Genomic DNA, 18,343 nt, shown 5'->3' with positions numbered 1-18,343 from the left:
AAGCCTCCAGCCTTTAGGTCTCTTGTCAGCTCTCTGAGGATTGCAGCTGGGTGGGGCTGGCCTCAGGCACGGGAGCATCCAATTGTTTCAGGCTTTGGAAGGTGGGGCAATCCTCCTATGTGGGTCTTTGAGAAGCACAAGTCTTCTGCAGCTGACAAGCCCTGCCTCCCACAGGTCCACACACACAGTCAACACAGTCCTGCCCCATGTGCGTGCCCCCGACCTCCCCAAGCAGACCCAGTCTCTCCACGGCGGGAGCCCCACACACTCCACCACCGCCCCACACTCTCCACCCACTCCTTGTGCACACCCTGCCCCGCTCAAGTCGGCTCAGTTGCCAGGCTGCAGAGAATCCAGTCCCCAATCTATGCAGGCCCACAAGTTGCCTGAGGGCTTGTTGTTGGGTGGGGCTAGTCTCTAGGGTGGGCTGCCTGCCCTGGCTGAGCTGGATTAAACTGGTGCTCTAGTGAGTGGGGCAGACCCTGGGCTAGCAGGCCTCAGGGAGAACTCCAATGGCGTCTGTGTCAGCACGCCCACACCGGGCCACAACAATGGCCACCACCAATGTCCCAGTCCCTGGAGAGGTCTCACCCCTCACCGAGATGCACTCAGGGCCTATTAGGTGAGTTTCTTTTCACCACAGCACTATGTACCTTTCTTTCTGGTGATTTTAGGATGCTTTCGCAAACGGGTGAGTTTGCGCTTGGGCCCTTTAAGAGCCGGTTTTAGTTTCTTTGTGAAGCAGCTTTTCTGGGGGTACTCCCCGATGTTTTAGTAACAGGCAAAGTCAGACATTATGCCATTCATCTCGATTGTGCTGGGTCCACAAAATGCCTACAGTGGGGGCGCTCCCTGGGTCAGGGCCCCGTGCCTCCAGGGAGGCTGGGTACCTGTGAGCTGCTCCCGGCGGCCGAGAAGCTGGCGGCTTGTGAAGGCGGCGTTTTTCCTCTCCAGAAGGGCGTTTCTGCCTCTTCTACCTCAGCTAGGATTGTCCATTGTTGCAGGAGTTCCTCTTATCCAGTTTTCAGTTCTGTCTCAGGGGTAATTTTTCCATGAGGAGTTGTAAATTGGCTGTGTCCACCGGAGGAGGTGAGTTCAGAGTCTGCTTATGCCGTCATCTTGACTCTAATTTCTTCCTCTCTATTTCTAAACTGCTGGGTAAACATCTCACAATTTTGTAGACTGATATCATTATAGTTCATTATAATAAGTTGGGCCATCAAAATTACCTCTCAGTCCTATTTTTACTTGGCAGATCTCATTTCTTTCATCAATTCTACTAAAACTTCACAATTCTCATCCTTTACTTCCAATGGTCCACCCTGGTTGTTACTCAAGCTCTGAGATTTCTGCCTCACTTTCTGTAAACCTATCCCTACCATCCCTTCCTTTTTCCAGTTTGTTCAAGACTAACTCATCTACTTTCCGAGATTTTACTCTATTAGTCATCCCTTCTTCAACCTAACCACTCTATTTTTATTGCTTATGCTCAGACTAGGAATATGGTCAAGTTTCTCTCATAGGTTAAGAGAGAAATAAATTCCTCCCTTAACCCCTCTGACTGTTCTGGCTACCATTCAATCACTCTTCTCTCCTCATTTTTCAAAGTGTTTTATAAAATATTAACTTGACTACTGATTTTTGAATATAATTTTTGCAGCTTCCATGCTGTGGTTGACAAAAATATAAATAGAGCTATAAAATGTATAATTTGGACATATTTACTGAAATAAGCCTCCCAAAAATCAACTTGTTGAAATTGTGTATGTATATTCAAAAAGAAAAAAAAATAAAATGTGCCTGAGAAGAGGAATTTTGCTTATTATTATTAGTTTGTATAATGAATATTAGTGTGATAATAAAAGTATAAAATATACAGATGGTATAAAGAATCATGAAGGAGTGACCACTGCCACCAACATTAACAGAGACCATTACCACTACCTTGAAGCCCACTATATCTCTTTCCCCAGCCCCATCTTCTTCCTGCCCCTAAGAGGTAACTATTATCTGGATTTTGTGGTTTTCATTCCCTGTCTTCTTATAGTTTTACTAATTATAAGTAAACTTAAACAATATATCATTTTGTTTTGCATACTTTTCAGATTTATAAAAAGTGGAATTATGCTATGTGTCTTGCTTATCTTTGGTCAACATTATGACCATTTTATTGTGTGTATATAAAATTCAACTATTTTATAATATTTCAATATATTATATATTGCAATTGTTTATGTATTCTACTGTTAATGACTATTAGCATTTTTAGTTTAGTTTAGCTCTGTTTGTTCTCTTATTACAAATAACACTGCTATAAATATCCTTGTATAAATCTCTTGCTATATATGCACAAGTCTTCTGGGGTTTTTTTTTTAAAATGACAAGTGTGCCCTTTGCGTGGCTGACTGCATGCCCTGGGCTGATGGTAATCTTAGCATGTCTCTCCCTTCTTACATAATTATAAGTAAAAAAATGTTGAAGCTTCTCTTTAGTATCTGTGAAAGGCACACATCTGCAATGCAATCCACTCATGGTACTTAGTGAGTGGGCAGGGGGCTTACAGCACCACTGGGGGAGATGATGTTACTCAGTGCCATCCTGTAATTTACCATTTTGTTGGGAAGTCCTGTAAAACTGAAAAGAGCTTAATGCCTAAGCATCTAATTGTTAGAAAATAATTTAATAAAATAATTAAAACCTATGAGCTTGAAACGATTAAATATCAAAATGCTGACACTGTGTGGATGTACAAAATAAGCTGAGGTAGAATGAAATATTATTCTCATAGTCTTACTTTCTTTTTGGTTTAACTTTAAAAGTAAATCTCGCTGATTAACAGATGACTTTTGCATTTAATCTAGAAAATTTTTACTGAATGGAAAAGCAATTTACAAGAACCTTTACAAAGAAATGTCATATTGATAATAATGTTTTCAAAATTGGATTTTTTTCTTTAATTGATCTTTTCAATGCTAACTCAGACTTATTTTCACCTAGATTGCTTGATTATTCATTTTCCCCTCAAGTCTTTAATTAAAAGGTTAGAAATTGGGATTCCTCTTTTCTTGGGTTGATTGTAAGTTGAAGTGGGTTGATTGTAAGAAAACTACTTGGTTTTCTTCTGCCATAATGCCAATGCCAAATGAATTTCCCAAATGCTTTGCTGCGTTTCAGAATATATTTGGTTTATGGTTTCCAGATTTAGCAAAACCAAAAATAAAAACAAAAAATAAGACACCTAGTTAAATTTGAATATCATATAAACAATAAATAATTTTTCAGTATAAGTGTGTCCCAAATTACTCGTTCTTAATCTGAAATTCAAATTTCAGATACAGGGAGCTCTGTATTTTATCTGGTAACTCTAATTTGGTGAAACATAAAGTTGAATTGAGAAGAAAAATTATAGCTTTGGGCAACAGGAAGCATCCACATGAGGGCAAGTTGAAAGATGGGATTGATTTGGGGTGGAGAGATGAGGGTTGTTGGGTTCTGGTTTAGATTTGACAGACAGAAAACAGACAAATACCTGATAGGGATAAGATGCTCATGCTGACAACCTGCTCATTATTATTGGAAACTGGGGCAATGCGTGTTACAAATATAAAAATATACCCCTCTAGCTCTAGTCCTAGACAATCTAATCAGCATAGCCCAGAGCTCCAGCTTGTCTGGAAAAATTTTAGAACAGAAAAGCCTCTATTTATTTGAGGTTAGATAAAATGAATAAAAAATCCCAGAACACTAAAATAAGAGAGAACTACCTCTATAAATAGATAATAAGAGGACCACTTATTTTGCCTGAGTTCAGAGGCCTCTAAGAGGCTCTACTATTGTCAAAATTGTGTTTTTCTTTTCCTTCTGTTCACTTTCTTTCTCTCAGGTCCATAATTGATGCCTGAAATCCCATTACCTTGGCTTAAATTTTTGATCAATATTAAAATGCCAATACCCCAAGGTGCTCTATTTTGTTCAAGGCAATGGTGAGCCAAGTTGGTGGGTTATCATCACTCAACCCTTACTGCACATCAGAATCCCCAGGGAGTTTAAAAAAAAACAAACACACCAATGTCCTTGCTTCATCTTCAGAGATTGATTCAGTTTTTTGGGGTAGGGCCCAGTGTCGGGTATTTTTTAAGAAGTTCACCAGGTGAATTTTATATGCAGCCAGGGTTGAGCATCAGTTTGTTGCAGCATGGGTTGGAGTACCTGTGGGCAGCAGGTAGAAGGCAGTTGTTCAGTGGTGTCAAAGGACCTAGTAGGATTGAGCTGAGGGATGCTCCAGGTGAAAACACCCACAAAACACGTTTGGTTGCTGTATCACCAACCATAAGGAGATACTTGGGTGTTTTCTGCTCAAGAAATGTTTTATTTTAGTTGAAGTTGTCCTTATACCTCGGTCAGGTCTGGACTGCAACTGGTAGCCCATTTCTGAGAGGGTGAGGCCCTGTGCCCCCTTCAAATGTGCTTAGAAAGACCCATTTTTAATGAAAGAGCCTGCTGAGCACCCAAGTATTTTTGTGTATGTCTTTCAGGTGGATGTAAGACTCAAAGGCAGTGTTGAAGGTTTCACTGTAAGTTTGATTCCTCAGGGAACATGTGTTCTATTTCATTAGATGAATTCTTTGTGGACTAGGGCAAAGATTTTGAGAAGACTTTGACCCTTGTGAATAAAGGAGTGGGGGCTTTTACTTAAACATTACTAATAATTTGTCATAGTATGAGGGACTTTCCTTGTTAGATCCTATTTTATGGCTAATCACATCATTTTATTATTAATTTTAAAAAATGTTAAATCAACCTGCATCTCTGCAATAAACACAGCTTGATTATGATATATGATGTTTGATTTATCATGTATGATTGCACTCATGAAAAACAGATGCAAAATCCATAAGCAACATAGCAACAAACGTATATAAATATATATAGCATCTATTTTTCATGAGTGTGATTGCCTTGTAATTTCCTGAAAAGAAAAGAGATTGAGGTTATCAAATGTGGCTTTATTAGTTTCACAATTGTCAATATTCAATCCTCTTGAAGCTTGAAATAGATTTTTTTCTTTTGCTTTTTCAACAAATCTAAGAAGGTATTACTCTGCACATGCACAATGAGTATAATTACATGAAATTCATCATGAGTTGTGAAAAAAATACACATCCATAGAGACAATGGAAATTTTGATAAAGGTAGGGAATTTTGGGTTAAACTAATGGAGGTTAAATCTTGTAGATGTCCCTTGAAACAAATATCAGAATGAAATGTATGATCTGACATAATATAGAATTTTGCTGAATATGTTTTAACCTTATTATAAAAATAAAACATATTAACTAGATAAAATGGAAAATACAGAAAACTATAAAGAATCTAAGGTTGTTCATAATCACAAAAGCTGTCATAATCACAGTTAACATATTGATCACTTTCTTTCAGTCTGTTTCCATTCATTTGAATGTAATTGGGATATTTCTGTATAGTTTGTATATAATTTTATATTTTAATCTTTTCATTGTATATTTTATTGATTTTTCTATGCAATTAAAAACTCTTTGAAAATATAGAGATTGAATATTATCCCTTCATATTGACTCTGTTATTAGGCATTTATGTTATTTCTAAATTTTCACTATTATAGGTAACTTTGTGTTACACTCTCTTTATCACTATTACATTTAAATAGGTTTTGAAAGAAACTTGACCAAATTTTATTATGGGACCACATTTATCCTAAATACTTGCTACTCAAAGTGTGGTCTGTGGAACAACAGCTACAGCTTCCCTTGGAAGCAGGTTAGAAATGCAGATTTCCGTGCCCCATGCAGCCCTACTAAATCAGAATCTGCATTTTAACAAATTGGCCAAGTGATTCCTGTGCCATTCAAGTTGTGGGAGCACCGTCTTAGAGTCTGTTTCATGCAGACCCTGGGGATTGGTTCACCGAGAGGCTCGGATTACCCTGATTGGTTCACTGAGAGGAGGCTCAGAGCACCCTGCTTGGTGGTAAGGAGGCCACTCTCAGCCTGGCGTCCCGTGTCGTCCCCCCGCCCCCCCGCCGCCGCTTCAGCTTCCCATCCTTACTCTCTGTAAACAGGAACTTCTCGATTCTGTTTACATATTCGAATTACCTAGAAAGTTTCTTAAAAATATTCGTGTTTGGACCCCACCTGAGACTTATTAAATAAAAATCTCTTGGGAGAGAGGAGAGGTTTTAAAAGGCCCTGTAGGTGTCTAATGAGCAGTCAGGGTTGCAGTGGTTGTAGATGAACAAAGTGAAGAGAGGAAAATAGATGCCAAGTGGTAGAAGACAATTGTTTCTCATTAACCGTCCCTGCTGTCAAAAGCTATAATCTTCTGTGCCATCAGGACCAAATCTGCAGAGTGGTGGAGAAAGACAGTGAAAGCAGGAAACGAGGTTTGTCTGGCTAGTGTGTGGAGATTGAAGGAGTAACTTTCACTGAATTTCCAGTAAAGGTATCATATTCCAAAGGACTCAGAGCCAAATTTAAAAGCCCAAGCAACCAAATGACCGCCTGTGTACTTTGTTTTGTAAATGAAAGGCAGACAGGTTGAAGGGACTGTTGCCATTTAAGGCAGGCCTTCCAAGAAGGGCTGGGTGTAGGTAAAACAATCAAATGAGGTTTTTTTGGTCTGGAAATAATCTCCACATAACGAATTTTATTTGCAATGAATAACATTTCAGGGTCTTTTAATATTTATCGGATTATTGGGAAAGCCAAAATATATCTTGATAATTCCAATTTAATTACAAATTATGAAATAAAACAACTGGATGCGTAGTTGTCTCTCAAGTGTGGAATTTTCAACACCATTGCATTCTTTTGAAGAGGGTTTGAAATTTTGGTGTTGGCTGTTCCTCGGTTTGTGTTTGCTTTGACCTCTGTTCACACTAAGGCTTTGTGAAATGCCTAAAGTGTTGTTGTGTTTTTTCTAATGGCAAAATCTGTTTGATTTTAGCTATAGCAAGATTAAGAAGAATTTACATTGTTAATCTTCATAACTATCAATATGATATCCTTTAATTCTATTCAAGCCAATTATTTGTTTTTATTTTTAAGATATATCTCATACTTCTCAAAAAGATAAGGGATCGTTTTCAATAAAACCAAACACATACACACAAATGCACACGCAATTATCAATACTTTATTTTTTAATTACCCACTACAGTCTGCAACTCACAAATTTATTTCAGCTTTGCCTATCCTTTTGTTTGGCATTGTTTTGAAGAATAAAAACAATGAAACAAGAAAAAGATATACAAGAAAAAACAAGAAAAAAATATACATTCAACTTATAACCTTTCTCTTTTCCATAATTTCATAAATTTAGGATATCCTTGTTAGCAAATTGTGTCTAAATTATACGTGTTCTTTTCTTGGATTATCATGGAAGTTAGTTCTTTACTTACCCCCCTCCTCCCTTCCCCTTAGTTCTTTCAGGCTGCTGTAACAAAATACCATAGGCTGGGTGGCTTACAAACAAATTTATTTTTCACAATTCTGGAGGCTGGGAAGTCTGAGATCAAGGTTCTGGTAGATTCAGTTTCCTGAGGGAGAATTTCCTGGTTCATAGACAGTTGTCTTTTCTCTGTGTCATCACACAGTGGAAGGGGCAAGGAATCTCCTTGGGGCCTCTTTTATAAGGGCACCAGTGACCCAACCACTGCTTTCATGGCCTAATTGCCTCACAAAGGCCCAACCTTCTCATACTATCACACTGGGGATTAGGTTCCAACATGTGAATTTTGGGGAGACACAAACACTCAGTTTATGGCATCCTCTTATTTTAAGTTCTGTATCCATGAAATGTTGCATTTAGCCTGTATACAACTAGCAAATCTAACCTTCTAAAACCTTGCAAGGAAATTCAGAAATTGTTATTAATGATGGGGCCCCTGATGCAGACTGGATGTGTGCATTTGCTTCACTGGGGATTAGCCTAGAAATCACTAGTGAGATTTTAATGTGGAATATACTCCTTTTCAGCCAAAAAAATTCTTCAAGTCTATGGTCAATAATTAAAAAAAAACACAATATTTTCCATTCATTTAAAGAAAACTGCCCATATTTCTAAATAATTTACTGGTTATGGCCAATAGTTGGCCAATAGTTTTGGCCAATAGTTGTACAGGTTACACTTGAAATTAACCAGGAGTAACTCAAATGAAGTTTTACTTTCACTTTCTGAGGGACTTGCATGAACCATCCTGCTTCTCTTTTAAAATCAACAGAGTGAAATTAGCTACCTTGACACTGTATTTTTCTTACCCTGGTCTGAGACTTTGTCTACCCTAGTTTCACAGGGTGGTGTTTTTTTCCTCTAAAACTGTTGAGAAGAAGGTCTTCTTCTTTATTATCAATAACATTCTTTTTTCTTAGAAGTGTGCAGAGAAATGTTATTTCTAGCTCTTCCAGAACTCCTCTCTTCAAAGTTGTGTCAGATTCTCTAAATAACCTCATGGAATCCAATTGAATAGTGTGTTGTTCACATTTTATTATTTTGAATGTGTCATTTGCCCTTCTGTATGTCAAAATAAATGCCAACCTGTGATCCTTGTTTATCATAAGCCAGGAAGATAAGAAAAGGCCAAAAGGATCTTCTTGAATTACCAGAAATTTTCTGTAGATTTGCCAGGTTTAGAACCCATAGCTCTTTCCACGACTAAAAAATCTTTGGATTAAGCAATTGTAAAAATGATTCTGACCTTTATTTTTATAAACAATATTATGGGCATTAAAAAGTCATCTAGATTATGGGAAAATGACAAAATAAATACCGAGATGGCAAAAATGATTAGATAATCCAACTGAACCAAAGTTATCCAAGACAAACTAATGTGATCAGAATAATTTGAGCCTCAACCAAGAAAATGGGGCCATTTTAGAATAATTGCATGGATCTCTAAGATGATTTTGGTTTATAACTCTATTTTCAATGAACAGTTCTATGCTTTAAGAACAAACAGCTGTACAAACTAAAGTTGAAGATCTGTATATTTCCATGCCTAAATACATGATTCCTTTCTGTATTTCTTTATTTTAATGCTATTTTCTAATCTACCACATCCTTTTGTTTGTTACAAAGTTAGCCTCATGAGGCCAGTGAAATAAACATCAAAATGTGTTTTTCATTTCCCCCAACTACAATCTTCATTGTTTTCCTACTTACATTTTAATTTTACATTTAGTTCTCAAAAAAGGAACAATAATACCAGATGGCACAAGTCTGATGCCATTCTCTGCCTCTTTATGTAAAGTCAAGTGTTTGGCAACATAAGTTATTCATGCCAAAGATGAATTGGAGTCCCATAGGTGGGGCAGCCCTAGACAAGTTCATAGAGTAGGTGAAGTGATCTGTGATCCTCTTCTACTTTTTATAATAGTAACTCTTTCTTCCTTAGCCTCTTCTAGGCCCAATCCTGTAAACAAATTTTTGTAGGAGTTCTAAAGTACTCGCTGAAGATGCTAACTGATAATGAAGATGCTAGCTACTGTTAAGGGTTGGTTATTAATAGTGTCCATTTAGTCTCCACTGTCTGTAGACTCCTGGATTGAAGCCTAAATCACTGGGGAGTAGTCCAGGCCACACCCCCTCTGTGGATCCTCAGAGAGGTAACCTATATGGGGGGAGTCAACCTGCACCCCCTCAGTTATGAAACACGGTGTCACTTCCCTCATGGAGCCCATGGCGCAGTAAAGCAAACTATGAATGAAAACTTCCCACCACCAATGAAAAAGGCACTAGGAATTTCGAGCTTCCTGAGCTTTATGGGCTTTTCCATGGTGATTTAAATAGCTATTAAACCTTTTAATCTGCTGCCTAGATAGTGGAATGGGGAAGTTTTGGTGATGAAAGCTGGATGGACTTACAGATCAGGAAAACTATAAAACTGTAATAGTTTTAATTTAGGTAACTAATATGACATATAAATAAATTATCTTGTTGCTTACTGTACTTATAGTAATCAATTTTACTCTCATTACAACTTGCATTACTAAGGGCTAAAGCATAGTCATATCTATGAACCTAGTCTTGTCATTGTCTTAATTTTTCGTATTAAAATGTTAATTTGAACTCTTTAATACCGAAAGATTATTAAGGATAAAGTAGCATTAGCATAAGATAAAAACTCTTGGTCAATTCCACTATGATATCAAAATCTAATCACATAAACTTAGATTATTTTCTTTTCTGCTCTTACAGATGTGTAGAAATGAAATCAAACTTATAGATAAATGAGCTATAGACCTGATATGTAGGTGTTACTCAGAGCTGTCACTGTTGGATTGACTGCTCTAAGGAAATTTTTAGACCTAGTGTAAAACACGAGGACAAAGCAGAATCCCAGACTTCAGTCCTGGAATAAAGCCAGCAGCAGGTCTGACCCAAGCTGGGAAAATCACCTTAAAATCCAGCCATGGCTGGTCCAGAGTGCACACTGGGCTACATCTGTAAGAAGGCATCAAATCCAAGAATGGAGGAGATACATGTGTATCCTGCATTTCTTGGACTGGAGAGGATTTGGTTGCCAAAGAACCAATAGGGCCTAATGAGGCAGACTCATCTATTCTTTGACTGCAGAGCGTGATCGCCACAGAATGGGTGAGAGGGAAGCCCTGTAGCTGGGTGGAGACTTCACATGATTCTGAGTGACTTCATGATTAATTCTGTCCTGGTATCAGTCTCCTTTCTTGTCTGTGGCCACATTGTTTGCTGGGCAGTAGGTGTCCATATGAGAAGCAGAGGGGCTTGTATGTGCTGAATGGAGGGAGACAGCATAATGTGCTGCTTGAAAAGCTTGGAGACAAACTTCCCAGGTTCGAATACTGACACTATGCCTTGGCTAGTTTTTTATTTCAGGCAAATTACTTTATCTATTGAAAGCTTCAATTTTCTTATCTGTGTAATGGGGATACTAACAGCACCGATCTTACAAGGTTGGTTGTTTCGAGAACTAAATAAGCATATCCATGTGTGAGCATTTAACTTGCTGCCAGGCAGCTCTATGTATGTTAAACTCTCAGTATTATTAGACAAAGCCTTCTGGAATTCTCTCAGGTGAAAGAAATCACTGCCAGTAAATAGATCAGGAATCTTATAATCTACCACTTCTTTTCCCCCCATATAGTGACATACCTTCTACAGCAAAAGGAAATGGCAAAGAGGTAAGCAGGAAGAGTTTGATTACTAAAGGACCCAATTATCCTCAAGCATAAAGTTAGTATGTCTGAATAAATGGCTCTGAAGAGAAGAGACTGTTTAAAATGCTATTCTAAGGTAGGACTAACAATTGGCAATTTGGTGTTGACACATAAGCGGCTCATAATTCGATGACTAATCTGAAAGAGACAAGATGGAAAATATGGGCAGAGTAAGACTATGTAACTGGGTAGGAGGGGCACTTTCTCAAGGAATGAGACTATTTGGGTCTGTTTCAGCTCTGAAGCTGAAAAGTCCCTGCAGTTTAGGTAAATCTACTTTCTTACTCTCTTGAACTCCTTATTTCTATATTATAAATAAATTGGTAAGGCCAAAGCAATGGCTATAGGAAGCAATCATGTTGAGCCTAGATGCTGCTATCAGTTGGTGAGGGGAACCTGGAGCACTTCTTACAATGCTTCTGGGGCTGCATTCAACCATGGGGGTGATACTGTCATGATTTATTAGTAATGTTTGCCAGGCAGAGAAGAGCAAGTGCCTAGAAACATACTGGGAAAATGGTGTCCTTTGTATCATATACCTGAATTCAAATGGTAGCTCTTCCACTTATTTATGAAGTACTTGTTACTTTGAGTGATATATTTAAGATATCTAGTCTTATGATAACTCATCTAGAAAACTGGAATAATTACTGTACATTTCTTCTTTGATTGTGAGTATGAGTGAAATAACAAGGACACCAAGCCCTTGGTGCATATTAGTTACTCAGCCCATGTTAGGTCCATGAAATCCCCCAAAAGAGCCTCCAGATTCACAAAGAGCCTTCAAATATGAGCAGCTGTAGGCTGGCTCTGACAATGGTCCACCCAAGACTCAGTTCTGCATCCAAGAGTGGCTCAGGGCGTATGTGGTAACAGCACTGGGGATGTGCTGTGGCAATATTCTCTCCCTTTCCAAACATTCTACTTAGATAGCAAGAGAATCTATTAGCAGCATCTGACCAAGGTGTCCCCTCACTTAAATTGGCATGCATTTTTCTTCCCAGAATGACCAGAAGAGTCCTTTAGTGACAATGATGAATTATGATGGATTATGCAACGTGATAATAGGAGAACTTATTTACCAGAATGCCTCTCAGGTTTACTAATACCTCCGAGTATTACTAGGAGGGTTTAATGAACAGTAAGACCACTGCCCCATGCCCTTGACATGCTCCAGTGGGAGAAGAAATTTGTCATGAACTCTCTTCTGGAGGTAGGGTGGTGATTGAGTTCTCCGGACACTGCAGTGAGGGGAATCCTAGAAGAATGAGGCAGGTGGAATTGTCAGCCCGTTGAACAAACATGATGTGGGGAACAGACACAGAAGGAGAGCAGCAGGTATATTGCAAAAGAGGGAGAACATGGCAGAACTAACATGCCTGAGGATATTTGAGAACAGAGATAAAACTACATTTTAATATTTCTCTACCCCAAGCTCCTAAAAACAACAAGGAAGAGTATTTGGCCAAGTCATTCCAAACACTCTGCCATTCCCCAAGCTGCCTTGTCCTCTGTCTGGAATGCTTTTCCTCCCTTTCCATCCCTGGCACGTTTCTACTCATCTTTTTTGAGTCACCGGCCTTTTGTAACCTCCACAAACCACACTGCTCTCCGGTATGTTTGGCTGCTCCCTATTCTATACTGCATGCGCCTTGGTCAGGCATTGATGAAATATTCATCTGAATGTCTCCCCAAATGAACTGTGAGGGTCTTGGGGCAGAGACCGAACCTTATTCACTTTCATACCACCTCCCTTCACCAGCACAGTACCTGGCGTCAGTGATTAAAGCAGTGCTCTGCATAGAATTATTGAAATGATGAGAAATTATAAAAAATAGTTCATGCTGTTTAATGGCTGCCAAACTTATCTAATTCATTCAGTCTTCTTCAATTTGAGTTATAACAGCTGACGTGGGTTTGCTCCCTCTCTCCCTTCCTTCTCAGCCTTTTGAAAGACCTTTTTTTGGAGGGAGGAAAAGCTGTCCCTTCTTCCCTTCCTTCCTTCCTTCCTTCCTTCCTTCCTTCCTTCCTTCCTTCCTTCCTTCCTTCCTTCCTTCCTTCCTTCATTCCTCCCTCCCTCCCTCCCTCCCACCCTCTTCCTTTCTCCCTCCCTTCCTTCCTTTCCTTCCCTCCTTCCTTCCATTCTTCAAACAGTATATCAGTTTCTATAATGTGCCAGGCACTGTGCTAGGCATAGAAAATAGAGGTATGAGAGATGCCATCCTTGCCTTAAGGAAGATAATATGTCAGTGAGAATTAAAAAAAAAGGTAAGCACACAAATTAGTCTTCTCTGCTGGAGGCAAGCTACAATCAGTTGTTTGAGCACATGGGAGAGGCACAGAGGGAATCAAGGGAAGACATCCTAGAGGGGGTAATGATTGAAGTTTTAGAAGAAGAATAAAAGTTATCAGGCAACAAAAGGATGATAAAGATAACTTAGCCATAGGTAACACCATTTACAAAGGTAGAGAGGGAAGAGAGAGCACATCTCCTTTGGAGAAATGACAAGATTACTAGTGTGACTGTAGTGAGAAGTGCAAGCTGCCCACAGAGGGGGAGGAAGAAGAAGAGGGGTCAGGGGACACAAACACATCCTAAAGGACTTTGTGCTAGCAAATCTATCTGCCCTTCAGCCTGAAGGTTTTAGGGGGTCATTAAAGATGGTAAGCAGGGGAGAGGTATGATTATATCTGAATTATGCAAGAGCACTTTGACTGCTGGATGAGTATGAAATGGTAAGGTGGGAGATTAGAGGCAGAGAGACGAGTAGGGAGGCTGTTTTCAATAATCCAGGTAAGAAAATCAGGATAGTCTGGTTGAAGCAACACCATACAGAGGCAAGGAGTGTTTTAGGGAGTCATTCAAATGTATTTTCAGCAAGCTGGAGATATTCAATAGAGCTATTAAAAGAATTAAAAATAGTAAAGCTAGAGGCATTCTACTGGGGAGAGAGAAAATAGTCATAGTAAATGTAATAATAAATAAGAAGGGGAGGATTTCAGCAATTACCAAAAATATGATGATCAAAGTGAGTTGTCAAAAGCATATGCAACTGGACATTCTAGAATGGTAGGGACTCTAGAAAATGTCCTTTGGGATTCCTTGCTATCTCCTCCAGCACTCTGATAGCCATGGGTGTTTCTTCAAGTTTCAGAGATCATGATCACGTGGCAACTAAGGTTTTCTTATTCTCAGGCCCTTTTTCAGGTCTTATAATGCTCACCGAATGAAGGATAAGCTTCCTTAAATGTCGCACTATGACTCCATGCTAAAAAGGGAGTCCATTATTTCCTCCTGCTCTCAGACTTCCCTGCCTTCGTATTTCTCCTTCCCATTTTGCAGCGTGCAGCCTTTTGGTTCTACAAATTAGTATCTTCATTGATTCCTTTCCCTCTTCCTCTATGAACGTTAATCCATATTTTACTGCTTCTTTCTTAGGATCCCTTCCATTCCTCTAGTCTACAGCTGTTATCACATTTCAACCCAGGTGCGTCAAACTTTTTGTGGCACTGGGTAGGACATAGCCAAATAAAACAGAGCACCCGTTTTGATTCCTAATTGCACTGCAGTTTGATTGCCACAGCCTCCTAGCTGGTTTCACGTATCTTTGGTCCTGTCCTTTCATTCAGTCCTACACAAAGAACGTGAGTCATCCCCTGCAAGCTCTGTTTTGATCATCTCTCTCCTTCTCTGAACCCTGCAGGATCTCTGAGTTTCTGCTTACGTCAAATCAAAACTGATCATGAGTCACTCTTTATCTAACTGTCCTCCACTTTCATCATAGCCTGATTGTTCTCTGCTTAATTCAAGCTGCCTGGCTCCTTTTTCAGAGCGCATACACGCTCTCTCTCTTCTCCAGGGCATTCACAGAGCCTTCCACCCACCTGGCTTGTTTCCGCTCCTCTGTGCTGTACCAGTCCCCTGCTGCTTGCTTCAGAGCCCAGCACAATCCTCACCTCCCTCTGTAAGGCTTTCTGGCTTTGCACATGTGCATCTCAGTCACTCCAGCAAACGTCTCCCCACTACCTTGCTCCATCTTTACATGCTGCTACTTAGTACTTTCAGCCATTCACGTATTCACTTATTTATGATGCATTGCTGTGGTAAAATACTGGAGATAAAGCTGTGAACATGTAAGCCATGCCCTACTCCACAGGGGTTGACCATCTAGTGTAGGAGACAGACACTAAACATTCTCCTAAGAGATGGATAACCAGAAACAGTAATGATTCTTATGGAGTAAAGGAAAGGATACAAAGAGATTTTAACAGGGCATCTGATTAGGTGGGGAGCTGGGAAGGCTTTTCTGAGAATGTGGCAAAGGATGAATGGGAATCCATTTGCTGAAGAGTTGGAGGAAGAAGTTTCCAAACTGTTCTTCATATCATTTCAGAATTATCCAAAGAGATGCATCAGACGCAAAGTCCCTGATATGGGAACAGGATTGGAATAGTCAAGGAACTGTGAGAAGTCTGGGTGACTGCTGTACAGGCAGTGGGAGAGTTTCACACTTGTGTATGCCTCTCATAATGTACTTGTCATGTGCTCACAGGCCCCATGTCACAAACAATTTCAAAGTCCACCTAACATCTGTGTCCAGATCAGTGTTTTCCAAACTTCCTTGATGTTAAGAATCACTTAGGATACTTGCTAAAATTCAGCTTCCCAGGCTCTTTCCTTGGAAATTCTGATTCAGTGGTACTGTGGTAGGGCCCTGGAATTTGTATATTTAAAGAGAACTCCAGGTGTTTTTTATCCTCAGGGTTGTTTGGGATTCATTGATTTTTACAATGTTTGGATAATTCTGAAATGATATGAAGAACAGGAAGTGGAGAAATGGCAAACTGTAACATAATAGAATTTCTTAAATACTCGCATGGTTTATCTTTGTTCAAAGCAAACATTACTGCTGCTTTGCATATTAACCTGTCTTTGGATGTTGATTACATAAATCTTTGCCTACTCCCCAATTTGACCACAGAGTAGGGAATTCCAACCCTGGCTTCTCATCAGAATGCCCTCTCTACCTCAAGACTCTGGAGTATAGCCTGGGCATCTGTTGCTTTTAAAAGCTTCCCTGCTGATCCTGATCCCAGCCAGGGCTGATAACCACTGCCTTTGGATGTTGGTGGAGGCAGGCAGTGTGTTTCCTTCCGTTGCTGTTCCCTCAGTGCCTCCTATCAGTTCTTCAGAGAGTGTAGGTTCAGGAATTTGGTTGAGCAACTCATCCACCCTCGCTCCCTGTTGTGTGTTCACACACTTGTAAAACACATGTGATCAGTCATTGTCCACCTCTGCACTCTAAGACTGACCCCGGAAGCACAAATACGGGCACTGTTCTGTCACTAATAGAAGCAATGTTCCACCCAATGGCAGTGATCTGAAACCAAAACTTCTGATTCTTTACTGAGGAATCGTGTACACATGCTTGCATGTCTCAACCACTTTTTTTTAAAGGTAAGAGTTACTTTAGGGCCGGCCCTGTGGCTTGGTGGTTGAGTGCGCGCCCTGCGATGCTGGTGGCCCGGGTTCGGATCCCGGGTGCGCATCGAGGCACCACTTCTCCGTTCATCCTGAGGCCGAGTCCCACATACAGCAACTAGAAGGATGTGCAGCTACGACATACAACTATCCACTGGGGCTTTGGGGGGAAAAATAAAATAAATAAAATCTTTAAAAAAAAAAAAAGTTACTTTAGTGCCTATACCACACATGGCAAGAGGTTAGTAGTTCACGATGAAGGTCGATGTGTTGGCTATATTTTATTAATACACAAAGTTAGAAAGGGGGAGGAAGAAATGTATCATCTGTCAGTTCATGGCTGGGAATGACCCTATTAATTGTAGCAGGTTAGGGCAGTAGGACCTAGTACTGGAGTCGGTTAACTGTGATCACCAAGAAAAAGGCCAGATCAACAGGAAGGACGTGGTACTCTCAGCAGCAGGCAATATTTGCAATGACCAAGCAAGTGATGGCAACTGGGGTTCAACAAGTGGACAGAGAAAAGCTATGGGAAACCAAGGGGGTGGTGATATTCAGAGACCTTTTTGTACTTGGTTACAAAAAGGCAGTTCGTGCTGAGAATAACTTGGAGCACATGGAAGAGTCTTAACCACTGGGCTGGACAAAGGGGAAAACATGACTCCATTCCAAAATGGTTTGGGACACTAATCAGGTTATAACAGGCAGGTAATCCAAAAAATGGCTGGCAAGGAAACAGGACAGGTCCATGTAACCATAATTGAGACCCACTCAGCAGGGACCAGATGAGAATCCCAAGATTAAGATTTACATTTTGCCTATTTTACAAATGGCAAGTGTTTATGCATTAACAGCAACTATAACTTGATGTTGGTCCCAGTGATTTGGACTTGAGTCCCCTAAATTTCTCTTGCTCAAATTAAGAATTGTATCTCAAGACTGGGAGTAGTGTTCAGGACATAAATGTGACGGTCAGAAGTCTTTAGTTGTGGAACATAAAACACATGTAGGCAAAATTGGAAAGAATGATTGCAAAGAGATAGGTTGAGTATTTGAAATCTGGTTTGCCATTTTGCAACTATTTCCTGACTATGATTTTCCATTGCCTTCCAGAAGACATCACTTTCTCTAGTCAGGAACAGTGATCGCTCATTCCTCATATATGCCCTGCATTTTCCTACCTCAAGGCTTTTAATCAAGGTATACTCTATATCTAGAATGTCCGTCTCATCTTCATATGTACAAATTCTAGTTCTCTTTTGAGACTCAGCTCTTATCCTACCATCTAGAAATTTCTTTCTCTTTTCAATTCCCACAGCACTTTTCTATCAGTTTTCTCCTGCTTTCACACATAATGCATTCCTGAAAACTTGTTGGAAAATCAAAGGTACTAGAAGTCAAATAATAGGCTCAAATGTTTTATTCTCATTGTGCTAAAAATACTGTAAGTGGTAAAATCTAAATATTTACCTTTAGTACGAGGTTGTCTTGGATCATATTCTCTAAGCATTCTGCTCTTTTACTTAACAGTTGAACATATGGTCTGTTTTCTTAATTTCACATGCCATTTGATTTCATAAGTGTCTAAGCTATAATTTTAAATTTCTGGCTTGTCTGATAATGTCTTCAGTTT

General features: G+C 39.6%; 1 long non-coding RNA gene across 2 annotated transcripts in view; it reads left to right on the top strand.

The window, feature by feature from the left end:
- Positions 1–472: 472 nt before the first annotated feature.
- LOC147914494 (uncharacterized) overlaps positions 473–18,343 on the top strand; it is a 107,043-nt gene continuing 89,172 nt past the window's right edge. For both annotated transcript variants that reach the window (XR_015555215.1, XR_015555214.1), the window contains exon 1: positions 473–622. This is a non-coding gene — a long non-coding RNA (uncharacterized LOC147914494). The remainder of the gene's footprint in view (positions 623–18,343) is intronic.

This window comes from Ceratotherium simum, chromosome 19, assembly GCF_057802395.1.
Source record: "Ceratotherium simum simum isolate JZ-2026a chromosome 19, ASM5780239v1, whole genome shotgun sequence".
Lineage (NCBI taxonomy): Eukaryota > Metazoa > Chordata > Mammalia > Perissodactyla > Rhinocerotidae > Ceratotherium > Ceratotherium simum.
The sequence above is the reverse complement of the archived record's forward strand: the minus strand, read 5'-3'. Positions and strand labels throughout refer to the sequence as shown.